The sequence below is a fragment of the Suncus etruscus genome, chromosome 7 (assembly GCF_024139225.1).
Source record: "Suncus etruscus isolate mSunEtr1 chromosome 7, mSunEtr1.pri.cur, whole genome shotgun sequence".
NCBI lineage: Eukaryota > Metazoa > Chordata > Mammalia > Eulipotyphla > Soricidae > Suncus > Suncus etruscus.
Genome location: NC_064854.1, coordinates 113475519 through 113494395, shown reverse-complemented (window position 1 = coordinate 113494395; position 18877 = coordinate 113475519). Strand labels below are relative to the sequence as shown.

General features: G+C 40.2%; 1 protein-coding gene across 2 annotated transcripts in view; it reads left to right on the top strand.

Moving 5' to 3' along the window:
- Nucleotides 1-18877, top strand: part of PTPRG (protein tyrosine phosphatase receptor type G) — an 837085-nt gene that overhangs the window by 112902 nt on the left and 705306 nt on the right. The gene's annotated exons all lie outside the window — the stretch shown is intronic.

Below are 18877 nucleotides of genomic sequence, written 5' to 3'. Positions count from 1 at the left end.
ACTCCGGCCCCAGCTATGGTTCACTTGACCCAGTCTTGTGATTGTGGATGATATGAGTGTACCTCTTGACAATGAATATTGTGTTTCCTTGGGCGTGTGCATGCGCGCGCGCACACACACACACACACACACACACACACACACACACACACACACACACACACACACACACACACACACACACACACACATGATACACTCTCCCACTGATAGATAGTTCCAGAAACAGACCTGAGTAATACCAGAGCTCCACGTCTTGGGATGGGACACAGGACCTAATATTCAGGGTTGCAGAGATTTCGTGAACTCTTTTCCCTGGTCTCAGCAGGCACCAGAGTTTATGGATTTAACCGGTTACATAGCTTCTGGACTTTGTGAACGCCACATGACCCTGACAAGGGAATGTCCTAGGAGAGCCTTAAGGTGAAATCTTAGTAACAGGCACAGCGTTAGAGGAATCAGTGTGCCATCAGAAATCCGAGTTCAGATCAATCTTAGGTTGGTAGCTATAGGTTCAAACACCAACTCTGCCATGAATTCTTACATGTAACTTTCATCACACACACACATTTGATTTTTTTCCTGTCATGTAAACCCTGAGCATTTATTTGTTTGTCAATGCCCCAGCAAGGAGAGAAATTCTCTTGAGAGTCCAAGATTTGGTTCATTGGTTTTTTTTTTCCTTTCCCACTGCTGTATCACTGTATCTGATACCTAATAGATAAAGTCCTACTTGAATGAATAAATGAATGCACTTGCTTGTGGGCTTTACGTCCTCGCCCCCCCCCCCATACTCTTGGCTGCATCTAGACAAAGCTAATTTCTATGTAAGAACTTAGCATCTGCCTTGTTTCATAAATCACAGATACTGCTCACCAGGCCTTTGTACTTAAGTTCTGAGACTCTCAGACAGTAGCACTCACTCATTCTTGTGGCTTGCTATGGAGGGCATCTCTGGGAATTGTTGCTGACAGCCTTCTAACTCAGGAGCATGAGCTCTGCTGTGATTTTTCCTCCGGCCCTTGCCCTGTTCCCTGTTCAAGACCTGATGGGGCACCCTGGGGCTTCTGTAGCTTGAAAGACTTGCCGATCCATGCTTTAAGGGTCCTGAGCCCTGGCCTGATGAACATCAAAGCCAGACACTGCTGGTTTTATTCTTTTAGTTCCACAGCTGTCAGTTTGATTAGATGTTCTCAAAGCTTCATATAGGCCTATAAAATATATGTTTTCTTTCGTCGACAAAAGCTATGATTTTGCAAGTCCAAACAGTGCCACTCAGTTAAATATTTTCTAGTTCAATTTTCGGTAGCCCTTGACCGACTATATTCTGCTTCACTGGAGACAAAGATGGTTTAATGGTGCTGTGGGCACATAGGAAGTGGGAAAAGGCTTTGCAGATAGTTATTTTAGGCAAGTAGGGGTTAGCAGGAGAGTTATAAGTATTTGGATTCTGATTTTGAACATTAGCTACCTTAGAAAGCTTAGTGGTGTGGCCATGCAAACACATCTGCATATGCTCTTGAGTATCATGTTCTGCTTCTACTCATAGAATAAATTAAGAGTTATAGGGGCCGGGCGGTGACGCTAAAGGTAAGGTGCCTGCCTTGCCTGCGCTAGCCTTGGATGGACCGAGGTTCGATCCCCCGGTGTCCCATATGGTCCCCCAAGCCAGGAGCAACTTCTGAGCACATAGCCAGGAGTAATCCCTGAGCATTACCGGGTGTGGCCCAAAAATAAAAAAAAATAAATAAGAGTTATTGTGGAATAGCCAGTAGATCTAAATCTGCAGATCTTTGGTGATTCATAGAGATTACTTAGGATTCTATGCGGAAAGGAACCTGAAGCTTTGTTCTTGACTATCTTGATGGTTTAATATTTTCGGTGACCTATTTACCTGAACAAAATGATACCAGTTTTTCATGTCTGTATGTAATATTTCCTATAACAATAATTTTGTTTACTGGAAAGAACTGTAATGATTTTGAAATGAGAGGAAATCAGATTATAGCTGCCTTGTGGATATACAAGGTTTGAATATAGTAGGGAAAAGAATGAAATTTAGAATCATAAGATAAGAATGCTAATCCTCTCTGACAGGATAGTTGGTGGTTGGAATGTAGTTGAAGCTCATTATGATTTCTAAAGTCAATGCAGACTTGTTGCATTGTTCTTTTGTTGTTCTTGCATTGCTGTTACTGTTTTGTTGCATGGATCAGGAGATAGCTCTAAACCTAAACCTTCCCAAGTTGTCTTTTAGAGAGAATTCATGTATGTAAGGTATGATGAGCAATATAGAATTGTGGGCAAACCCTAAACTCAACATAGAATGGTTAATCTTCACAATGCTGTTGAGTGGTAACTTTGCTTAACTTGTTAGCCTATTTCCTGTGCATTAAAAGATTAATATTCAGACCTACCTTATTGTTTGAAAGTGATGATTGACATTGTCAATAATAAAGATGCCTCTAGAGTAGCACTTGGTTTACTACAAGTCAGTACTCAAATTGTCAGTTACAATTAGTAGAAAGAAACAAAAACAGCCAATTTATTAAATTGGTGGAATGTCCCCTCCTCCATTTTCTTCTAAATAAGGATAACACCCAGTAAAACTTGGGGTCTCTGAACCACTCCTGGAGATACTCAATCTGATGGTAGTGACTTGAAAGTTGGGTGCTTGCTCAGCAATATAGTACCTCTGGTCTGATAATGTTCAAGGCCCATGTGGTCCCGGAATCAAACTCAAGAGGGCCTTGAGCATGCCAGGCATGTGCTCTATGAGAACACATTCTTTTCTTATTTTAATGAATGTATGGATTTATTAAATCTAGATATGTTCATGGAAACTAAGGTCCACTCTTTGAGAAATCTTAACTGGTGACTTAGTGCCAGCATATTAGGGTATTGTAGTGTTTGGGGACCTCCAAAACCACACGCAGTGATGGCCAGTGATGCTGGAGTTCGAATGTGCAAGGCATGAGCCCATAGATCTTTGTATTGTCTCCCAGATTCCCTGCCCCTCATTTTTAAAAGAAGTGACTGAACCTATTCTGAAATAATATTTCCAGGAGAGTTTGGATAAATAAAAGGTAGTGTTAAGTTTGATGATGGAGGGCTCTTCAGTAGGGTTTCTCAGTAGGAGAAGAAAGTTGACTCCATTTTTTTCTTAAAGAAAAATAATTTCTGGGGCCAGAGAGATAGCATGGAGGTAAGGTGTTTGCCTTTCATGAAGAAGATCATTGGTTCAAATCCCGGTGTCCCATATGGTCTCCCGTGCTTGCCAGGAGCAATTTCTGAGCATGGAGCCAGGAATAACCTCTGAGCACTGCCGGGTGTGACCCAAAAACCGAAAGAAAAAAGAAAAAAGAAAAAAATAATGATTTCATGATGGAGAATAGCAGGTCTTGTGTTTGGTAATACTTTATATCTTTCCTAGTTTCTGTATGCTTGCTCTTGTGCTTGTTTTATATCTATTTTATTTATCCAACTGCCTAAGGCAATATGGAATATGTAAGCATTCATAAAGCGGAATGTTTCTTCGAATTATGGCTTTTGGGTGAATAGTTTTTTTTCCAGACAGACATTTTTCTATGCTATAAATATCAGCAACACTAGAAATTAAAGAATGAATTTATTTCATTTTTGTTTATAAACCCTACCCCCTTTATTTTGCAGTTAATAGAGAACTTTTTAAATCATCTGGCTTATATTTTTCTTCCATTTCTTTGGAGTGTGTGAACGATACATCTCCATTTGTGTGAAAATATTAGCATTCTGACATAAAGAGTGCAGGTTTAGGCAAATAAAAACCTAGCACTGAAGAATTAGTTTTGAAATGTAGTTATGAGAAGGAATAGTGATTGAAGCACACGAGTGACAGGAAGACCCAAACTCATAGCTTTTCCCGATACTGACAGTTTATACTCAGTTTAAATAGAGCACTTTTAGGTGCTGGAGAGATAGCACAGTGGTAGGGCGTTCGCCTTGCATGCCATGTGGCAAATCCAGGATATACCTAGATTTGATTCCTACCATCCCTGAGCACTGCTAGGTGTGGCCTCCAAAACACACACACACACACACACACACACTAAATAGAGCACTTTTAATGAGCACTGGGTCAAATGCCTCATTAGGTTTTTTTTTTTTTTTTTTTTTTTTGGTTTTTTGGGCCACACCCAGTGATGCTCAGGGGCTACTCCTGGCTACTCACTCTGAAATCACTCTTAGCTTGGGGGACCATATAGGATGCCGGGGGATCAAATCGAGGACCTTCCTGGGTCAGCTCCGTGCAAGGCAAATGCCCTACTGCTGTGCTACCACTCAGACCCCTCACTGCAACTCTGTAAGATATCATCAGCCAGAATTCACATTGTTAACCTACTCTTGAATTCCCAGCCCACTAAAATGAAATGATAAATGCTTTGTTGTTGAAGGCTGCTTTGCTGTGGGGCTATTTTTTTACACAGTAAAAGATGATGAGAGGAGCAATCTATCATCAGTAAATTTATTCCAAGCAAATTGCCTGTCTTTTGCATATTTGAATAGGAACCAGTAATGGTGAGAAACCTGGGAAAGACCATGAATTCTCCTCGGGTCAGCTTTGATAGTTTGCATGTACAAAAAGCTCTATCTTAGCAATTTCTAAAGTTCTCCCAAGTAATGGGTAATGATGGTAATTTGGCTTATATTGTCAGTCTGTACGAGGGAGGTGGTCATGGCAGGTTCTGTAGAGGAAGAAGGCAGAAATTGGCTTCTGCTTTGTCACAATTTAAGTGTGCATGGACTGGTTAAGTGGGGGTGTGTGTGGATGTGTGAGTGTGTGTGGTGGTGGTGTTTTGGACCGCACCTGGAGGTGCACAGGGGCTGCTACTAACTTATGCTCAGTAGTTGTCCTGGCATTCAGGGGACTATGCTGTGCTCTGAATGAAACCAGAGCTTCCTGTATGCAGAGCATATGCTCAATTTCATTGCGATATCTTCCTGGCCCTAAGTTGAGTAGTTTATGATGCCACACATTTATTTTATTTTTAAAACTATTGAAAAGACTAAGGACTTTGACAGTATGGTCAGATTTGGGTTTGACATAGTTTTGCCACTTAGCTTGTAATTTTCACTAAAGCCAAACTATATCTGGATCATATGAGATGCTGGGGATCGAACTGCATGTTAGGCAGACACGCTGTCCCCTGTATTATTGGTAGGCCCTCATAGTGTGACTTTTGAGAAGATAACTATTTGAGGCTCAGTAGCTTGCTCTTTATAATGTGAAATAATCTGTCCATATGAGACTTAGTTTATACATACATTGAGACATGAAGGTAGAGGGAAGCAAATACTAAATGCTCTGAAAAATGAGCACGCATTTCTGAAACTCCTCAGAAATGAATCCAGATGCGTTGGTCAAAGATTGATCATACATTTGTCATCTTTCTGTTTTGGTAGAATTATTTAGAGTAATTTAGCCTTAAAATTGTGGTGAATTTGGAGAATGAACTGTTAGATTTGGCTTTCATGTCTGAGTGAATTATCATCATGTTCCCATGTTCCTTGCAGTCTAGCAAGTTGCTTATGCTACAGATCTTAGTTGTCTAATCATAGTTCATCTGAAAGCTAGTTCCCTAAACTCACTGAGAGGTAGCTAGGAGCAGAGTTTCTGACACCAGTAGACATTGCTACTCCTCCTTCTCCTTCTCTCTCTTTTCACATTCTTCCTCCCTTTCATAAAGATGACTTTAATCCAACCAAAATGCCCATGTCATTGTGACAAGTTACATATAAGAATGGTAGTTTTGGATTTAAAAGGGCATTATGAGAAGGTATGAGAAGCATTGCTTAAAATTTGACCAATTTGGCCCAGAGAGATAGCATTGCGGCATTTGCCTTGCAAGCAGCCGATTCAGGACCAAAGGTGGTTGGTTCGAATCCCTGTGTCCCATATGGTCCCCCGTGCCTGCCAGAAGCTATTTCTGAGCAGACAGCCAGGTGTAACCCCTGAGCACCACCGGGTGTGGCCCAAAAACAAAAACAAACAATCAAACAAAAATTTTGACTGATTCAAAAATCCCTGTTTTGGGGGCCAGAGAGATAGTACAGTGGTGGGGCGTTTGCCTTGCATGCAGCCAACCAGGAATGGATCTGATTTCGATTTCCAGCATTGCATATGGTCCCCAGAGCCTATGAGGAGTGATTTCTGAGTGCAGAGCAAGGAGCGACTCCCGAACACTGCCGGATTTGGCCCCAAAATCAAAATAAATAAATAAATAAATAAAATGCATATTATTAAAAAAAAAACACAACAAAAGTCTCTGTTTTGTGGTTGTTTTGGTGGTGATGGCTTTATACCCTGGCAGTGAAACTTTTTACTGATGGTATTATCAACATCACCCTTGTTTGAATGAGGACTCTTGTGAACTGTTCATTTATGAGGTCTTAATTGTTAATTTGTTGAGGTAACTTTAGAGAGGTGTATATTTAATATGTTTCAATTATGTGCTTTGTGTGTGTGTGTGTGTGTGTGTGTGTATATATATATATATCGTGCTATAGTTAGGCAAGATAATTTGGAGAATATATGCACATCCCATATATACATTCACATTTTATAAGTACATATATATATATATATATATGTAGGTACTTCAATATATTTTTTTAAAAAAAAGGAAATATGTAGGTTAAGCCCTTTAGTGAGAATTTCATGATAAAAAAGTTCCAAAAATAGAAACCAAAAAAGATCATATTGGAAAGGACTAACAGTCTAGGTCTTTGGGCCTTACTTTTTTCCCTTTCCTTTCCTTCTTATTGCCAAATGAAATGGCTAATTACAATGGGAAGCAGAGACAGGTGGCTGTGTCACTTACTTGGTAAGTAAAGAATGATGCTAACCTCTCCAGAATGCTGGTAGCTATTGAGTTTGGGCAGAAAATCCTATAAAGGAGAAAGAGCTGCAGGGTGTAATAAACTCCCAGGCGCTCGGTAAAACCTGGTTCCTCTTATGCTAGCTGGTCAGGATCAAGGACGGTGCTGCCAAGCCATGAAAGGCTCCTGCTGGTGTGAAGGTGATGAGATTTCTGCTTTCCTGCTATCTGTCTGAATTACTTCTGGACCTGACAGAGACAAGACTCTTGCTTTTAATAGTAGCTCACAGACTGGATATCTTATTTCCCTTAAGTTAAACCTACCAGTCTTCATTTGCCAAATAATTTCCACTTCTGTGGGTGTGTGGTGGCCCTGACAAGCTTATGTTCACTTCTCTGCTGCTATTTTGTGACTAGAGATTGAATCAGGCAGCTGAAGCTCTCTGTCTCTCTCGCCCATTTCTGTCGCAGACAGAAGGAAACCACTTTGTGGACTTATTAAATAGGTGAAAATAGAATCACAAATAATCACAGATTCCATAGCCAGTGGTTTCATGGTCCATGGACTTTCTTTAAGTTTCAAGCAGATTTTTGATCTTTCAAATATAGAATGTTTAGCAATATCCAATAGTTTCCCATAACACATCTGTTCCTGACTTGTAAAACCAAGGATGCTTTTAGACATCTGCCCATGGGCATGAACAGAAAGTTTCCTAGAAACCCTTATATTACTACCTGCTATTTAAATTAAATGATTCTCTCATGGTAGTCTTTCATTCCAGGCATTCACTGGATTGATTGATTGATTGATTGATTCAAGAGTCGCCTTGAAACTGGAGACCCCATCAGCTGCTCCTTCTTGCTTAAACCAGCATTATTGACCTTGAAAGCAATAGCAGATACTGTTTCCTGTGGTTTTGAAATCCTTTTATATGAATTAATTCAAGTCTTGAGAGACAAACTTATGGATAAGCACAAAACTTAAAATTTGTCACCAGCTAACTAAACTTGGGGTTGTATAGATTATTTGATTTTTTTTTCTCTGTATTTAAGTGCCTGTTTCTAATAGAATCATTGACATAGGATGGAAAGGAAATTGATTAGGAATTTTTCTTAGAAAGTCTGACATCTTTGACATAACTCTGTAAAGAAAAAAATTTAAAGATTAAGTGGCATGGTATTTAATGTGTACCAGCTTCTGCTACTTTATTGATTCACTTCTCAGAAAAATCCTCAGAAGTAAATTGTAGGGTTTTTGTAGTTGTTTTGTTTTGATTTTGGATCTCATCCAGCTGTGCTCATGGTTTCTATATTTTTGTTTATTTGTTTTTATTTTTTGGTTTTGGGCCACACCTAGCGTTACTCAGGGGCTAGTCCTGGCTTTGCGCTCAGCAGTCACTTCTGGAAGGCTCAGGTGACTATATAGGATGCTGGGGATAAAAGTCAGGCAGCCATATGTAAGGCAAGTACTCTATCTGCTATACCATCTCTCTGACTCCTGAAGTAGGTTCTGTTATGCCTACCTCTCCCTCTGTTTCACAAGGAAATTGAAGCAAAAAAAAAAAAAAAATTAAGTAACTTGTGCAGAATTACCCAACTAATAAAAGAGAGCCAGGCTACTACTCTTGAACTTATTTCTCTGCCAACCATAGCCCACAGGCAAACATATGGCCTACTGCCTATTTTTGTAAATAAACTTTCTGGAAGCCAGCCATACTGCTTGCTGACTTATTGTCAATGGCTGTTTTCTTGCTGCAGAGGTGGAGTTGAGTGGTTGCTTGCAACAGGACTCAAGGCCAGCCAACTTGAAATTATTTACTTTCTATCTGGAACTTTAGAGTAATCTTCCAACCCTACACAGGATTATTCTCTTCTCCATTTGCATTCCAGAGGATAAGAATCGAGCCCAGAAGACAATATGGTGAGTAAGTATGTGGTCCCAGGCACTGAACACTTCCAGGGATGATGCTTAGTATAGAGTTAGGAGTAAACCTTGAGCATTGTTGGCAAAATCAGGGGACTGAAGAGATAGTACAGCACAAGTAAGGCTTTTGCCTTGTTTGTGGCTTACCCAGATTCAATCCCCAGCACCCCATAGAGTTCCCTGAAATTTACCAAGAGTGATCCCTGAGCAGAGAGCATGGAGTAAACTTTGAGGAACATTGAATGTGTTTCTAAAACAAACAAAAAATAAACAGATATAACAGATAAGAAACCACAAAAGCAAAACTGAAACATAGGGAGAAGATTTATGATTCCACAAAATTTCAAAATACAATGTAGTGAATAACCATCTCTTACAATGAAGGTTCAAAAAGTTGATGCTGAAAGATTTTTGGATACCTTTTTTCTCGTGGTTTACTTAGCAGTTCTTCTTTGGGATAGGAGAAAAATAGATAAAGTTACATAAGGATTAGCAATATAGCTCATAGCTCTGAAGTGCAATTTTTGCACACTTGAGGCCCAGGTTTGATCTCTGGCATCACATGGTTTCTCCTGACCACAAATGGAAACTACTCCTCAGCAACAAACTGGAAGAAATCTCTGGATATTACTGGGTGTGACCGCCCTCCTAGGCCAAAAAAAAAAAAAAAAAGTTAAGCATGAAAAATGGTAGAAAACATGACAAGATAAATTGAATGCATTGTTAGTGTATAATTGTTAGTATATATTTCAAGCACTGCGGAGATGGAAAAGGAGGCTGGGCAATATTGAAAGTTGGTTTTCACGCCTTAAACATTCTGAAAACAGCTCCCTTAAGGTTTCTCTACTCCTTCCTGCTTTTCTGGGACAGTTTCAGAGTAGATACAGACAGGCTTATTTTTATAGAAAGCAGCTGGCAGCATGAGTGGTGACTTTTCATAACAGTGGCTCTGGGTTGGGTCTGAGGAATGGAGAAGACAAGAAATGAATTTCTTTTGTCAAATCAGAAATTATGCACATTTTACAAGAAAGATTAGAGGAAATGTGTAAAGCTTTAATTGGTTTTATGGTTTTATCTCTTTCTTTAAAAGGTTACTTTGTGAGTTCTCTTCTCTGCTGAACGTTGTAGACTTTTCCAGAAATTTAATGAGATCTTGAAGTGAAAATACAGTTGTGATCCTCCAATATTTAAAAAGGTGATATTCTTTGGGGTCAAAATTATTAAACTCTACTGCCATTCATTAAGAAAATCCACATTGCCACGAAGTTGCTCTTTATCTGAATTGTGTAAGAGTTGTAGTATAGAGCTTTTCACTCACAGCTAACTCACAGAATGCTGATTTCATATATATTCAATCAATAGTGGCCTACTTTCTCCCACTCATTTATTATGCTGAAATATAGTTAATATAGAAATGCCTTATAATTACAATTTTTCCCTTGGTAAAATGAAGAATGGGCCTTGCATATTTATTATTGACATCTCCTGGTTCCTTGTAAATGGGGAATATACCATACTCTCAGAGGATTGGTTATTTTAAATGTTGATTTTGGGAATCAAGAGTTCATTGAGCTTGTGTAGATTAACACTAAATGTTACAAGCAAAATTGTTTTAGATCAAGATTTTTCTTTCATTTTTTTCCCTAGAAGAGGGTCATACTTGGCACTGTTCAGTCTTACTTCTAGGGGCTCTGCACTCCTGGTGGGCCCAATGGACCATATAAGATGCTAGGGATTGGACCCAGGCCTGCCACATGCAAGACAAGTACCTACTGTACTATCCTTCTGGCCTCTAGGGCTAGGGCTTTCAATTTTTTTTCTCTGTGAGAGAGGTTCCCCCCCCCCTTTTTTTTTTCTTCAGAGTTTACAGGAACATTCACTCCTCTCCTTTCTTCCTGGACTGCTCTTCACAGACTTCCATCACAACTAACTGTTATTTGTGTCTATGCCAGAAGTTGACTCCAGTTTCCTGTGTGACCTCAATGCCTATATGTAGAGTATATACATACTCTAGATATAGTATATGTATAGCATATATACATATATACACACACATATATATATGTATATATATATATGCGCTAGCAATCACAGCATGCAGATACCTATTGCCATTCTTTTTTTTTAGGTTTTTGGGTCACACCCAGCCGCACTCAGGGCTTACTCCTGGCTCTATGCTCAGAAATCGCTCCTGGCAGGCTCAGGGATGCTGGGATTTGAACTACCAACCTTCTGTACACAAGGCACACGCCTTACCTCCATGCTATCTCTCCGGCCCCACCTATTGCCATTCTAAAGGACACACATTACTTTTGAATTATGTCATTGGTTGCTACCAGTATCAGTTGTATTTCATGGTTGGTGCTATGTTACAATTGGCTGACCCAGTTTTGGATTCCATATAGTCCCTTGTACACCAACAGGAATAATTCCCGAGAGCAGAGCCAGGATTAACCCTAGGTGTGTCCCCCAAACAAAACAAAATTGTATTTGATGGGATTAGAAAGATGATGCAATAGACTGGAGCATATGACTTGCGTGTGGACACACTGGGTTTAATCTTAGGTATTGCCTATTCCCCTGAGCACTGCTGGGTGTAGTCCTGTTAATCCCCAAGTGCTGCTGAGAGTGAACCCCAGTCTCTCTGAGTACTGCCTGGGAGGTTCCCTTCCCTCAAATCAGTTGTGTTTGAAACTAATTGGCACATACTGAAACAGTCGTGACATGTCCTGGCAATTCTGGTAGGACATAAAAGTCTTAGAAAGTGGGGCTAGAGCATATGCTTGGTTACCAGCCTTTTAGGCTAGAACTATGAGTTTGAGCTTCTGCACTGCTCCACAGCAATAAATGTGATCGCCTGCTCTGCTCATTTGGTCCTGTGTTCTGTACATGTGGGTGAACCTTGGAACATTGTGTTGACAACACTGGACAGTGAAAGTAAAACCTGTTTTGTTGTCCAGCATACCTAGAGTTCTGACCAGACTAGCTCACTGGCTCTTAGACCTGAGACCACTTCATTCAGCCCCTTTGAGCAGGAGTTTGTACCTAGGTCTTGACAGGCTTCTATGGCAAACACTCAAGCTGAGAGACGAATAAAGAGATATTTCGTTCTCACAGTTGTGGAGTGCAGGCAGGTCAAGATCAAACTCCTGACAGATTGGATGTCCAGTAAGAGAGAGCCAACCAGGTTCTGGTTTATAGCTTTTGCCTTTTCTGATAGTTAGTTGGTAGAAGGGAAGAAAGAGTGCTTTTTCTGAGGTACCTCTTGTATAGATCCTAATCCCAATAATGAACGTTCTTCCCTCACAAGTCACTCTCTTATCCATGACCTCTTACTATTATTATCATCTCAGGGGATAGGATTTTAGGATAAAAGCTCTAATGCTTACAAAGAATTGATACCATTGATTTCTCTCTTTCTCTCTCTCTGTTTTAGGGTCATATTTGGTGGTGCTTGGGACTACTCTATTCTGTTTGTAATTCTTTCTCAGTAGTGCTTTTGGCACGTGGGAATTGAATCTGGTCTCTTGGATGGAAAGTCTCTATACCACCCTTTGAGCTTTCTCTCTTTCAAGCTCGAATTTTATCTTTTGAAGGGAATTTATACCTGCTCTACATATAACTGCTTGGCTGTGTGCCTTAAAGGACCTGGTATGCACTAAATGACATGTTATCTTGACTTCAGTGGAATTTAAACTGATTGAGTTGTATTGGCACTCTGTAGTTTGGTGGCCAACTGCTTAAGAAAAAAAGTGGGAAGACCCAAGTGGGGGTTGCTTTCTCTGGAAATGAAGTTTCTTTTGAGAATTTGCTAAATCTTTCAGGTCAGCAAGGTGACATTTAAAGGCGTCTAAGAATTCAATAATTCCAAAGGATCTTAAAATGTCATTGTGGCTTCAGACATACCTCAGATATATACTTAAGAGCGTCTTACCTGGTTGGAGTCCATCTAGTAATACTTGTTTAAATTATGTTACAGTGCCTTGCAGACTTGTAATCTGTGTTCAGAATGGCATTATCTGGTCCCTGTATTGACTAGCATCACATCTTCGACTTGCTTATCTCTATTTCCCATATGAACAAACTACAGAGCAAGCTTGGAGGGTGCCCCTAACTCATGATCCTCACTGACAAGGAATATAAAACTTCCAGAAGGGAACTTCCAATGGGAGAGAGAAAGGGTCGCAAAATATCAGTTGACTTCACTGCATTTTTCTCTTTCCTCGACCAAGATATTAGCTAGCCTTCTTTGGAGTTTTCACATAGTCAGGGAATTTGTCATGGTCTAGTGTGTGCCTCATTTGAAAAAAAAATTGCTTAGCTCTTTAAGAAAAAAATTAGTCATGCAGAAAAAGTTCTTCTCATTTGCTTTCCTGCTTTCCTGGGTGTGTGTGTCCTTAAACCCCTACACCCCCAAGCAATGCTCAGGAAGGCCAGGGGCCACTGCTGGTAATAGTCAGCTAGCCAGGTGGACACTCAAGTGTTTGGGCTCTAGGATGAAGGAATGCTTGGGTCCTGCAATACAAGGGATCCACGGGACCCCCATTTGGTGATGAGCATACGGTACTGAGCATCAACTGGGTTGCTTTAGTGCAAAGTATGCATCCACAACTCCTGTGCTATTACCCTAGCTCTACAGGACATTTTTTTAAATTGAATTACTGTGAGATATACTTTCAGAGTTGTTCATGATTGAGTTTTAGTCATACAGTGACACATCTATCCCATTACCAGTGCACGCTTCCTGCCCCAGTTTGTCTCTCCCTTACTCTGCTCTCCCTCCATCTTTCCCCTGTGCACATACTTTTTTTCTGTCTGTTGCTCTGTCTCTTCCTGTATTTTCCTTTTATGACATTGCGGGTTGAAATATTACTTAAGGGTTATCATGTATATCCCTTTGCCTCCTTGTAGCACCCAGTTTTTTTGCCAGAGAGCTCATAATGGCATTTTTAAAATTCATGTGGCTTTTGAAATCTCAGTCCTTTGTAGGCTTAACTTGGGGGATTTGTGAAGTAGGAATATTGTAAAACTTAAGAGTTGAGCCTGATAAGGGACATTATTTTGGCTTTATTTGGTAACTCGAACCATTTGAGTACATGATAATTTTCAGTGGGGTTCAATCAGGAAAGACAGGGGGAGCATAAAAATTATTGGTGTCTCTACCCCACCCTCATCTCCACTTAGCACTAAAATGATATGAAAGCTTTGCAGAGAAAACTTTTATTTTAAGAATTCCTCAGGTTTTGGAGTTTAAAATTGAATTCTTTATTCTTTCTAGGGTTTAATTGGTTGACTGCATCTTTCTGCATTGAAAATTTTTTTTCTTTTAACAAATAACTGAGAGCCTGAATGGTCTCATTGGATGCAAATACCAACTTGATTTTTTTTTTCTTTAAAAAATACCAAAATACCTCAAGGACCGGAGCAATAGGCCATTTGCCTTGCATGCAGCTGACCCAGGATGGACCTCGGTTTGATCCCCAGTGTCCCATATGGTCCCCCAAGCCAGGAGCGATTTCTGAGCACTTAGCCAGGAGTAACTCTGAGTGTCACCGGGTGTGGGCTCAAAACAAACAAACAAACAAACAAAAACACCTCAAATTCAAGTTTCTGGTATCTTAGTTTGTAAAATACTTTAATGTATTATAGATATTTTCATAATTCGCTGCTGTTATTGAGTGCGAACTTGGCATGAGCATCAGATTGAATAGGAAATAATTCCTATATATGCTTCTCTTTGAAAATGGATCTCTAAACCAAACACTTGGTTAGATGGGAGGATGGAAGTAAGCAGAATATAAATACTTTATGTTACAGAATTGTTGGAAAAGGAAACCAGGCACATCAGAAAGTTTTATTGAGCATCTCTGAGAGACAGAAAAATAAGGCTGACCTAGTGTAGAAATGATAGACAGTACAGGGGATAAAGTGTTTGGCTGGCATGCCACTGACCCTGATTTAATACCTGGCATCACATATGAACCCTGAACATTGCCATGATGACTCCTGAGCAAAGAACCAAGAAAAGCACCTGAGGACCACTGGGTATATGTGCACGCACCCCCTCTCCCCAATATTTCTTCTGTTTAAAATCTATATTTTGCTTTGTTTTGGGGCCACTCCCAATGATGCTGAGGGATCAGTCCTGGCTCTCTGCCCAGAGACCACTCTTAGAGGTGCTTTGAGGACCATCTGCAGTGCTCACTATTGAATCAGGATAATCATGTTTAAAGCAAATGCCTTAATCCCTTTATGTTCCCTGCAGCATGAAAAATACCGATCAGGATACTGATCTCTTGTTCCTCTCACCCATATTATTAACATTATTGTTGTTGATAATATAACATCCTCCTCCTCCTCACCCTTGTTTTGGTTAACTCCCAGTGCTGTTCTAAGGAAACTTCTGCATTCAGATTTCATTCCTGGAGGAACTCAAGAGTCCATATGAATTGCCTGGGATCGAACCTGGGTCAGCTGTGTGCAAGGCCAATATGTGCTACATGCTTTAGTCTCTCTCCAGTCTCAACATACACACCTCCAACCAACACACACTTATTTTTATTGCTATAACCTAAGGCGTTTTAAGCAATAATGAGCTATTATATATATATATATTTTTTTTTTAATGGGGTTAGGAGGAGATTCCTCAGTCTCCCCCAAATTAGATTAATGTCTTGCATTTAGCAAATATGATGGAGCACCAGTTTGTTGAATTGGTTGAAAATGAGTTGGAGCCTAATTTAATGTTGACCTTTCCTTTTGGCAGTTATTAAGCACCTTATGAATAGCAGGAGAAATCCTGGAATGTCTTTTCAACTAGCACTGGGAGTTACTGTTTAGAAGTTGTCAGCTAGTGTCAATGGGTGTTAATTCCCCTCTGTGCGAATGTCACGGTTACAGTCTGCTTTTTTACTTCTAAAAGAACAATTATATTCAAGAAATTTTCTAGTGCATTTAAAAACAGCTGGGTGAAAATCATTTTAAATCCCCAAATCTAACACATTAGTTCTTTTATGCATTTAATTAAGCAGAAGTTAAAATAAATTAGAACAGAAGACATTCAGTGCTGATTGTTGAATCAACAAAGTAAGAAACAGTCTAGCATTACCCCACCACAGATGTCTGTCACTCAGCAGTGTTGCCCTATAAATTTGCATCGACTCTTAACATTTTTTGGAATAGTGATTTCTAGTAAAAACTGGCGTGTGATGTATAGCAAGCAATGGTTTTTATACGGATTTCTGCACTGTGTGCATGTGTGTGTGTGTGTGTTATTTTTCCTCTTTTCATATGTTTTTGTAGCTGATTTGGATTGTTTCTGCTGGGAGGGGGACCTGGTTTGAAAAAGTGTAGCAAAGCAATATTTAGGAATAAATTTGTATTCTATGAGTAGAAATTGTTGATATATATATATGTGTGTGTATATGTGTAGTATATGAAAAAGTTTCCATAAGATTATTCTTGGAATTGTTGTATATAAAAGTATTTCCTTAGGATTGTTCTGTGACTATTGCTCCACCTAGCCCTTCCAGGCGAGTCGCTGTGGAGTTGGCAATAAATAGCTTGATGGACAAGGGAGAGGGGCCCTTTTGCGAAAGCTGCAGGCTGCAAGAGGATTCTCTCGCTCTCTTTGCCCAATCTTTTACACCCTATCCTTCTTGTTTGTGTGGATTATTATTTGCTGCGGATAAATATTACCAAGGTCTCTCCCCGAAAGGGGACAAGGGGATGGAAAGTAATTTCTCATTCTGGGGACTGTTCTTGGATTCACAAATACCCAACAAAGGATTTAACAGCTAAGATAATTTACGTGTGTGTGTGTGTGTGTGTGTGTGTGTGTGTGTGTGTGTGTGTGTGTGTGTGTGTGTGTGTATAATGTTTTTGAGCCATACCTGATGGCACTCAGGAGTTATTCCTGGCTATGTGCTCAGAAATTGCTCTTGGCTTTGGGGCCATATGGGATGCCGGGGATCGAACTGAGGTCGTTCCTGGATCAGCCGCATGAAAGGCAAACACCCTCCTGCTGCCCTATCACCTAGGCCCTGATATTTTATTTTTATTATTAAAATGTTAAGAAAGAGATCAGTTGAATTTAGTGTCAGTCTGTCTGTGTCTACTGATTTATTTAGGCTTTTGGGGCCATACGTGGTGGTGCTCAGGCTATGGGTTATTCCTATCTTTGTGATCAGGAGGGACCCCTGGGCAATGCTTGGAGAACCACATGTTGTGCCAGGGATCCAAACCTGGATCTGCCATATGCAATGCAAGCTCTTTACCTCCTATAGTAGCTTTCTGGTAAAAAAAAAATGAATAGTCGACTCATAGTAGACAATATTTATTAAAGATACTTAAAGGACTACAGAGACCGTACAATTGTGAGTAGGCTGTTTGCCTTCACTATCAACCCAGGCTTGATCGCCACATATGGCACCAAATATGGTCCCAAAGCACTGCTAAAGTGACCTCTGAACATAGAATCAGGAGTAAACTCAAAACACTTCTTTTTTTGGTGGAGGGGAGGCACACCCAGTTGTGCTTAGGGATTACTCCTAGCTCTATATTGAGGAATCACTCCTGTGGTGCTCAGGGAACCACATGGGATGCTAGGAAATAGAATCTGGGTCAGTCTCATGCCATTGCTAATACCGCACCTTACCAGCTATACTATCCCCCTACTCACATCCCCAAACCACACTTCTAATGAGGTGTGGGGTAGTAGGCTAGTGGCTTCATTTTTTTACTTGTTATTTTAAGTTAGCAGTTTCTTTGCAGTGAGCAGTTTGGGAAAATAAAGTTTTCTTTGATGTGGAACACCCAGAGCTTGACATGAGGTAGTCAGAGAGAGCTTATAAATGATTGCTGGGCTGTGCTGTGCAGGGGAAGGATGATACCGGAGGGTGGGTTGAAGGGCAGTTTCTGTACAGCTTTCCACATGAGGTGAAGTTTATGAAGTGTTGGGGGAAATTCAGTACCCAGAGGTCCAGCCACCTTGTTTGGAAAGCATGACATGCTGTGCAGAGCCAGAGTGAGACCCCATGTGGAATAGATTAGGGCACTTTATCATCATTAGACAAAAGGTTTGGGCCTATGACTAGGATGATTGTGTGCAGTGCAGACAGCTTCCTCTCTCGGTCTCATGAGCAAGCCAGAGGCTCAAGCAGAACACGTCCCCAAAGTCCTTCTCCAAGGATGATACTTCTAGAATGTGTCTATGAATAAGACACTCAGAAACTAGTGACTGATAAAATTTCTGAATACCTGAACAGTCAGCCTCATGATTTTTTTTTTTTTAAATCTGAATCCACAGCCAGCAGTATGCAGGTGCTATTCTCAAGAGTTTTGGGGGCCCATGCCCATGTTGTGCTGGTGACCACATTTAAGTCCCCCATTTGCAAAAGCCTGTGCTTCAATCCTTTGAACTATTTTTATGCAATAAGGTAGTTTATTTTTTATATTCTGGTCACCTGCCAATTCTTTGGGCTTACTCCTGGCTCTGCTCAAGAATCACTTCTGGCAGTGCTGGGGGAAATCATATGGGGTGCTGGGGTTCCAATCCTGGTTAACTTTATACAAGGCAATAACTTTATGCCCTACCTGCTGTGCTATCTCTTCAGCCCCCTCTTTCAATTTTTTTATTGGGCCATTAACTGAAGCTTTTTTTGTTCAAAGTTTAATGCTCTGTAGCATGTACTGCTGCACTCTTACAGATTGTATCATTACCCCTAAATTTGGGGCTACCTCTGAATCAAGGATTTCTGCTTAGATAAATCTTGTTAGCCTGTCTAAAATGCAAAAACAGTTCATCTTAAGTTTTATTGGATGAGAAGGAAAAGAATTTTCAAAGGACACCAGCCTAATAAGATTGTAGAGATTGATAAAAGCCTTGCAAGATTGTACCCTATTCAAATGGGATCATCTAGAAAGCTTGCTGGCTGAGGGATGTATGTATGTACTAAGTTCCAAATGGTACATTAATAGATTTTGATTATAGGACTCTAAAACTCGAACATTTCAGACTGTTTTTAAACTAATGACCACTGCATTTGGCAAAAAGCCCAACTGTGGGTTCATTATAAAAGAAGATCTTGACAGCTCC